At 40.3% G+C, this 8,223-nt stretch overlaps 1 pseudogene; it reads right to left on the minus strand.

Moving 5' to 3' along the window:
• Window positions 1-375: 375 nt before the first annotated feature.
• LOC121029125 (transmembrane protein 184C-like) lies at window positions 376-1,911 on the minus strand (annotated as a pseudogene).
• Window positions 1,912-8,223: the final 6,312 nt, after the last annotated feature.

The following is an 8,223-nucleotide window of genomic DNA, read 5'->3' on the forward strand; positions in this document are numbered from 1 at the left end:
ATGTGATAGTCTAATGTTAAGAAATCAAGTCAGGGGCGCCTGGGTGGCGCAGTCGGTTAAGCGCCCGACTTCAGCCAGGTCACGATCTCACGGTCTGTGAGTTCGAGCCCCGCGTCAGGCTCTGGGCTGATGGCTCAGAGCCTGGAGCCTGTTTCCGATTCTGTGTCTCCCTCTCTCTCTGCCCCTCCCCCGTTCATGCTCTGTCTCTCTCTGTCCCAAAAATAAAAATAAAAAAGAAATTAAAAAAAAAAAAGAAATCAAGTCAAAGTCTAGGATATTTAGACTGATTATTTGTGATATACAAAACTCAGTTAAATCCAGTAGCTGTACCTGGCTTTCTCACCTTCTTTGTGTTGAAACCTTCCATCATTTATGGCTTGTCCCAAGCACAAAATCCTGAGCAATGGGATATGAGGTGATGAAATAACATGGTAGAAGGAGCACAGTTTGCTTCTGCACACTTGTTCAGGAGGCCACAGATTTATCTGAAAGTTCATTTTTCTCTCCTGTAGTGTCATTATACATTTCATCAGGTATGTTATCCATAGGAGGCGTACTCTGGGGAGTCACAGTGTGTCCAAACCCTTGGTAGTGACCCATGGGTGAAGGTGGTACAGAAGAGGCAACAGAAATTGCATGTTGTGATGATGATGGTAACAAGCTTGTATGTTCATTTTGATCTTGGTCCTCAGGAAAGAACTTCTCCCTAGAATGTCCCATGACTGTCCATCCAACATGCCTTACTTGCTCAGAAATATCATACCTAATATCTGAACCATCCCACATGGCAAGAAAGGAATCAAAGCATGACCCTCTTCTGCTTCTTGGACCTATGGTTTATATGAGAAAGTGTAGTGATGAGCAATAGTAGCAAGGAACATCTCAATACAGATGATAAAGTCCTGGAGTCCTATAGCCACAGCTTCTACAGTTTGCCATTCCCATGTATGCTTTTCAGAAATAACGCCAACTTTAACCAACAAAGCGATAACGACTGCTTGCCAAAAAGAAACAAAAGCCACCAGCTTTACACAAAGAAATTTGCCAACAGGTTGAATTGGACCCAACTCTTCCTTCAGTACTTTATAAAATAGCAGCAGAAGATACATGGCAAAGAATTGTGACATGTTGTTTATTATAACCAAGTAAGTCCAAGCATTTGAAAAGCTAGTTTCCTTCATCATATATACCAAGCAGCTCACAGATTAAAGCAACAATGGTGGTGAATGGTCTGATAACTGTATACTGCAGTACACCCAGTTTGCACCGAAACAGCAATACTTTTCCCATAGTCCATGGTGGACCACAACATAAAGGAGGGAAATGTTTCTGCTGATCTTTGGCTTCAAGAATTAATACCCGATTTGGATACCAGTTAGTTAGATAATTGGTAAGGAATCCCATAAAGTTGTAAATGACATAAGCTTCATAACATTCTCTGCAGGTATCTACATATTGCAATGCTGAGATATTTCAAAGATATTTCATAGCTTTGAAATATGTAAAGTGTATATGGGTACCATCCAAAGAATCCTTTTTATTGGTTTCTGTAATTCAGGTTGTGTCTAATGCACTAAATGTTGTAATATCACCCAGAGTGATATAGGTATAGTCAACAGCAAAAAAAAAAAAAAAAAAAAAAATGCCAGCAATAAACCAAGCCTTTGTGTGTATTCCAACCTCCAGCTTCTGTAATTCCCACACGCACAGAGGAACCGCAACCGCTATGGACACCAGGTAGATGACCACCGCTAAAGGTCGAATCCACTCTCTCCAGTTCCTCCAGGTACAAGTGCAAGGCATGTTTCCGCATAAATGAGCTCCAGATGGCAAGGAAATAGAGCTCGATGGGGATTGTAACGGGGAGCCCTGTTCTTTGGTTGTTTTGTCAACTCGCATGCGACAGAGAAACAGCTGTTGGGGGACATTACCAGCAGTTCGAGCCGCCCCCTCCGCCCGCGTTGTGCTTTCTGCTGCTACTGCTGCGGCAACTGCAGCCGCTCAGGTGCTACCAGGGAGAAGTGGCGGCAGCATCCTTTCTTCCCCACCCGGCATCTACCCAGTTCGGGGTGGAATACCCTGGCGGAGCCGCTGCCCTCACCTGGGTATCGCCCAGAGCACCGCCTGCACCATGGCCTTGAGGTGAGCGGCGCCGACCAGGACCGGTCTCTATAGACCCGGCAGACAGTTCGGTTCTGCCCCGCCGCTGCCTGCCTACTTGCTCTTTTCTTGGGCGGTAGAGCTTTCCCCCTCCCGCGTCTGCAGGCGTCTCTTCCCCTGATTTCGCTGGCAGATTGGAGATGAGGACTCAAACCTGTCGGCCCCAGGATTTTCTCACTCACTCCCACGGGGCATCCCCACAAAGGAATCCCTTAATAAAAAACTAAAAACAAATTTTTTTTGGAAAGGAATCGATTAAACAGAAGAAGGATATGTATTCTGGATAATAAGAGGCATTAAGATGCGTACTGAAGTGCACATTTTGCAAGTTCAAGTTTGAAGGAAATCACCAGCTATAAGCACACAGAGAAGTTAGACTGCAACTACGAACTAAGAATAAGGAAAACTGCACTTATTTTAGACATGATATTTTAATATTAAATTGTACCTAAGATGTTTCAAGATTGTCAAGACTTATTTAAAGACAGTGAATTTCAGGCTGAGGGAAAGAAATGCTTTAGTTCTCACAATGTGTTGAAAATATGAAGTATGAGGACGCTTAAACACAATGCAAAAATGGGTGGGTAGCAAGACACCTATAGGTGGGTTTATCTGTCAGACACTTAGGATGCCAATGACAGAAATTCAATTTAGAAGAGGTAACTCTTAAAAGGAGAATGTGTCATCTTTTAGATTTAAAACACAAGGTCAAGAGTGAAGCTGGCCTCAGAGTCAACAAGAATAACCCTGCTTAGGCAAGAATTTTGTTCTTGGTTCAGATAGCTTCGCTGAGGTTAGATTGTAGGTGTCAGTCACCAAAGGAAAAAGTGAAGGTACTATATTCAGTTATGAATGGGACTGTGAATTAGCCTCCCTGCCCTGTCAGGGCAGCAGGATGGGACCCAGGGACTGTAGGACTCATTGTTTGGGGGACCTGAATCCATCAAGAAGAGTGTGCTGAATTCCCTGATCAGGTGAAGCCACTGGTTTTGCTAGGTAGAAAAACCATCCACCCAGTTTCGCTGTGTGCTCTGGAGGCTGTATTCAGTAGTAGGAAGGAGTATGGATTAGTTTCTCTGTCCCACTACAGTGTGAGAAGCAGCTCTAAGGCTGGTAGTGCCGTTTGTTGTCTTAACTCAAACTGACTTGCACCCCAAGTTCCTTGCTTGAACAGGCCCACTGGCGTTGCTCTGCAAATTATCAGCTCTGCCAGCCCTTCTCTGGGCTTGAGTGTTACCAGGCTAGACTGGTCAGATGTGGCTGGGAGACACTCTCTACAACTGTGGGGCTATGACTCAGCTCCTTCCTAGGGTGTGTGCCAACCCGTTTCTAGGACTGGCTAAATTCTTCATTTGAGGATCCAAATCAAGCAGATCTTCACCTTGTCGAGTTCCCTGGTCAGAGTGCACCACTGACTTGGTTCTACAGATGAGCAAAGCTGATGGTTGGGATTACCATTTGGGTACTGCAGGCATGAAATCAGTCTGCCAAGATAGGAGTGCTGGTTGTTGTAAGCCCCACCTCCCTCCTCCATCATGATAAGATTCCCAGGGGCTAGGTTCCACAGATTACTCTGCAATCTCAGTGGGATGAGATCAGTCTGGTGCTTCCCACAAAGAGACAGACCCACATTGCTGGGGATGGGGTGCTGATTGTCTCAGTTCCAACTGGTTTTCTTTTCCCAGTAGAGAAGCCAAATGCTTAAGGAAGACCTCTCCTTATGGTGCTGTGCTGGCCTGGGGGAGGGTCAACATGTAGCCACTTCTCTTACCCTTCTAATGTAGTCTGCCTTGATCTCTGTGTTATAGGATGGTGCTTCAGCCAGATCCCTGTGTTCTAGAACTCTCTAGGACCTCTCAGAGATGTCCTATTATTGACTAGTTGTTAGTTGTTCTTCTTGTGAGGGGTAGAAATTCAAGAATGACATGTTACATCTTGGTTGTCTTTTCTAGATTTGAGGGATGCATTCCTTGCATTATTTGGCTCATGGTCCTTTCCTCCATCTTCAGATCCACAAATATCTGCTCCATTTTTACTTCACCTCCTGTGTCTTAGATCCATTGCCTCCCTCTTATACGTCCTTGTGATGATACCAGTTCTACATGGATAATCCAGGATAATCTACCCACTCAAAATATCCATCTTAACCAAGTTCCTGTTGCCATATAAGGTAGCATTCACAGGTTCTAGGAATTAGGACATGGACATTTTGGGGAGCTATTATTCAGCACCACATATAGTTTATGCTTTTAAACTGTGTATACTACGGTTAACTGAATAAAGTATAAGTAACCTCACTTGAAAAAGATGTATTTTTTCAATGAGAGAGCACTGAAAAGCTTAATATAACTTTGCAGTCACCAAATATATGACATATAATTATTAGTTTTCCTCTGAAACCAAATGGTCAGGTAATTAACATGATACAAACATCAATATATTAATCTGCCATTAATATTTATCAGTCATTAAAGAGCTTATTGACTGTTTATAGAGTAGTTAGCATTCCAATATAGTTTTAATATAAATTTTATTTTATTTTTTATTTTATTTTTTTGTTTTGTTTTTAAGTTTATTTATTTTGAGAGAATGAGAGAGAGACAGAGAGAGAGAGGGAACAAGCAGGGGAGGGGCAGAGAGAGAGAGGTGGGGGACAGAGGATCCGACACGGGGCTCCAACTCACAAACCATAAGATCATGACCTGGGCGGAAGTCAGACACTTAGCTGACTGAGCCAACCAGGTACCCCTATAAAATTTATTTTAAATATAGTATTTACAAGTATTAGGCAAACTAAAACTTAGATTTATTTTTAGAAAATTATGTCATTGGGATTGAAGTTGATTGGCTGTGCTTGGTTCATGATTTCCTACACTTCCTTGAAGCCTCAATGTTGGGGAAACAAGAGGATGCAAAGCCTATAACATTGGGGAAATGTGCCAATTCTTAGAAGGAATTATCTTCTGCTACAACACAGATGTAAAATTTATAGTAACTAAGTCATGACTACAAGACAACTGTGTCACATTTTCCAAGAATAGCACTATCTAGTATCTTCTGAGAAAATCCAATTGTCAGATAATGCTCAAAATAGGGAGTGGCACAAAGCCACACTACTAAACCCATGCCTGATGACCTATCCCCAGAATCTAGAAATAATTTTCACAGCTTAGAAGACCAAAGGTGTTAGATTGAGAAAATTACCAGTGACATATATTTTTTACTTTTCCAAGAGCTATGCTAGCTTTCTGAAAAAAAAGAGGATACACTATAAATTCCCTATTCTCTAATCCCTGACCCAAATATTGCATCTGGCATGTGAATAATATATTTTTTTAAAGAATTTGAAGTATGTTAGTAACACCAGCAACTTTCTATGCTTTACAACATTCTGGAAAATCATTGGCAGATAGTTGGGAGAGTGATCTAGTAAATCAGTGCTTCCCAAACATAAAGTCAGTGCTCAAAATGTAAGTGCTAAATGAATGAATGGATGTATTTATTGTCATTATAAGTGAAGCATTCTTGTAGAAATAGAAGGAAATGGTCCTCAAGCAATATGTAACCATTAGGACTTCATTCAGCTTAAAATGTAAGAAAACCCAACTTACAGTGTTTTGTGTTTTTTTTTTTTAATAGGAGTTATTTTTCTTGTAAAGGAAAAAATTCAGGAGTCAGACTCCAGTGCCTCTTATGCCAGAGACCAGGCTTCAGGTAGATTTTCAATCTGTCCTCTCATTTTGTGGCTTTCATTTCTAATGCTTTGTGGTAACACTCATCCCAACATGGCCATTACACTTGCATACTTTGCATCTACATTCAAGAACAATCAAAAAGAAAGACCAATCCTATGTGACCCTTTATTTGAAATGCAGAAACGTTCCCAGAAATCATTGCAACAGACTTGTCATTAGGTTTCATTGGCCAGAACTGGGTATAGGTGAGCATCAGATTTTACAAACACAAATATAAGGCATATAGTTACATTTGAATTTTAGGTAAACTATTACTAATTTTTACTCTATGTCCAATGCAATATTTGGGACACAAAAATTAGTCATTGTTCATCTGAGAGTCAAATTAACTGGATGTCTTGTACTCCATCTGGCAACCCTAACTGGGTCACACAGCTACCCTACTACCAGGGAAGTTGGGAAATCAGTTAATACAGTCATGACTATCTTTTTTTTTTATAAAATTTTTTTAATGTTTATTTATTTTTGAGACAGAGAGAGACATAGCATGAACGGGGGAGGGTCACAGAGACAGGGAGACACAGAATCTGAAGCAGGCTCCAGGCTCTGAGCTGTCAGCACAGAGCCCGACGCAGGGCTCAAACTCACGGACCCTGAGATCATTGACCTGAGCCGAAGTCGGATGGTTAACCGTACAGTCATGACTATCTTAAGCCAATTTTGATTTATAATTTAGGCCTCAGCATATTGCCTGTATGTAAAAAATAATAATAATAATTTTTTTTGCAAGAAAAAGAGAGGAAATGGAAAACAATTAACAGTGGCTGACAGAGGCCGCCGCAATGTATTTCTCATCAGTTCTAAGAATTGGAATAGCATAGAGGGTGAATTTCAGAGGATTTGGATTCAGATAATTTAATCTGCTGTCCTAATATAGATCTACACACAGCCAAGTGCACAATGACTAAAAAAGAAAGAAATCCAATAACCTACCTTTTGATCTATTAAAGAAAATACAGAATTACATTTGTTTTCATTTTATTTTTTACAAAATAAAAACATAAATGAATATTTAACTGATGTTGAGGTAGGGGAGATGTCTCTTCAATTAAAATCAATAGGAAAAGTTACAAAGTACCGGAGCAATAGGTTTAACAAAATATGTAACTTTAACAGATTAAAAACAATACTTAAAGTAGAAAGACAAACTGGGAAACATTTTGCAACAAATAAGACAAAGCTTCTCTTTAAAGAATTTCTACAAATTAATAATTAAAAATATCACTAATATCCTAGAAAACATGAGCAAACACACAAATCAGTGAGACACAGAAGAAAATGTGCACGGCTAAAAACATGCTTAGATGAAATCCAACAAATTGATAATGAAAAAACCAAATATCAGGTGAGTAAAATGTAATTTTTACCTATCATATCATCAGTCTATGATAGCATTTTATTTATTAAAATTTTTTTAATGTTTATTTTTGATAGAGAGAGGGAGAGACAGAGAGAGAGAGAGAGAGAGCACAAGCGGGGAAGGGGCAGAGAGAGAAGAAAACAGAATCCGAAGCAGGCTCCAGGCTCTGAGCTGTCAGCACAGAGCCCAAAGGAGGGCTTGAACTCACAAGCCATAGGATCATGCCCTGAGCCAAAGTCAGATGCTTAACCGACTGAACCACCCAGGCGCCCAGCAAAGCATTTTCTTATTGAACAGCCTTGTACACTAATGGTAGAGGCAAAGATTGATGCCGAACTCCTGGAAAGCAATTTGAAATACATATGGAACAATTAAAAAGTATGCCCACTGAATAAGCAATCCTGAATCCAGAAATCACTTCTTAGAAAATAATCATTTTGCAGATAAATAATTTTGTGAAAACCTCACTTCTTAATTTGAAACAATATGAAAACATTTAAGATGGAAATAAAAATTGTGTCACCCATTTACTTGATATTCTGGAAAAGGCAAAGCTGTAGGAGCAGAGAGCAGATTAGTGGCTGCCAGGGATTAGGGATAGGAAGAGAGTCTGAGTGCAAAGAAGTAGGAAGAGGGAATTCTTTGGGGTGTTGGAATTGTTCTGTGTTCTTTTGGTGATGGTAGTTACCAGAATCTCTGCATGAGTTAAAGTTCATAGAATTGTATATCAAAAGAAGTAAAAGGAGGATAGGGAGGAAGAAGAGGAGGAGAAAGTGGAGGAGGGAAGGGAGAGGAGAATGACTTCCTTCACTGTGTGCATATTTTACAAAGTATTGTCATCAACATGCATAATATATGCATGTTGAAAAAAATTAGAAAAGAAATTTCAAAACACTTACTTCTTAGTACTCCTTGCCAAAGATAGCACAAATAGCTGTTAACAGCTAC

This window comes from Herpailurus yagouaroundi, unplaced genomic scaffold, assembly GCF_014898765.1.
Source record: "Herpailurus yagouaroundi ecotype Mexico unplaced genomic scaffold, PumYag 139, whole genome shotgun sequence".
NCBI lineage: Eukaryota > Metazoa > Chordata > Mammalia > Carnivora > Felidae > Herpailurus > Herpailurus yagouaroundi.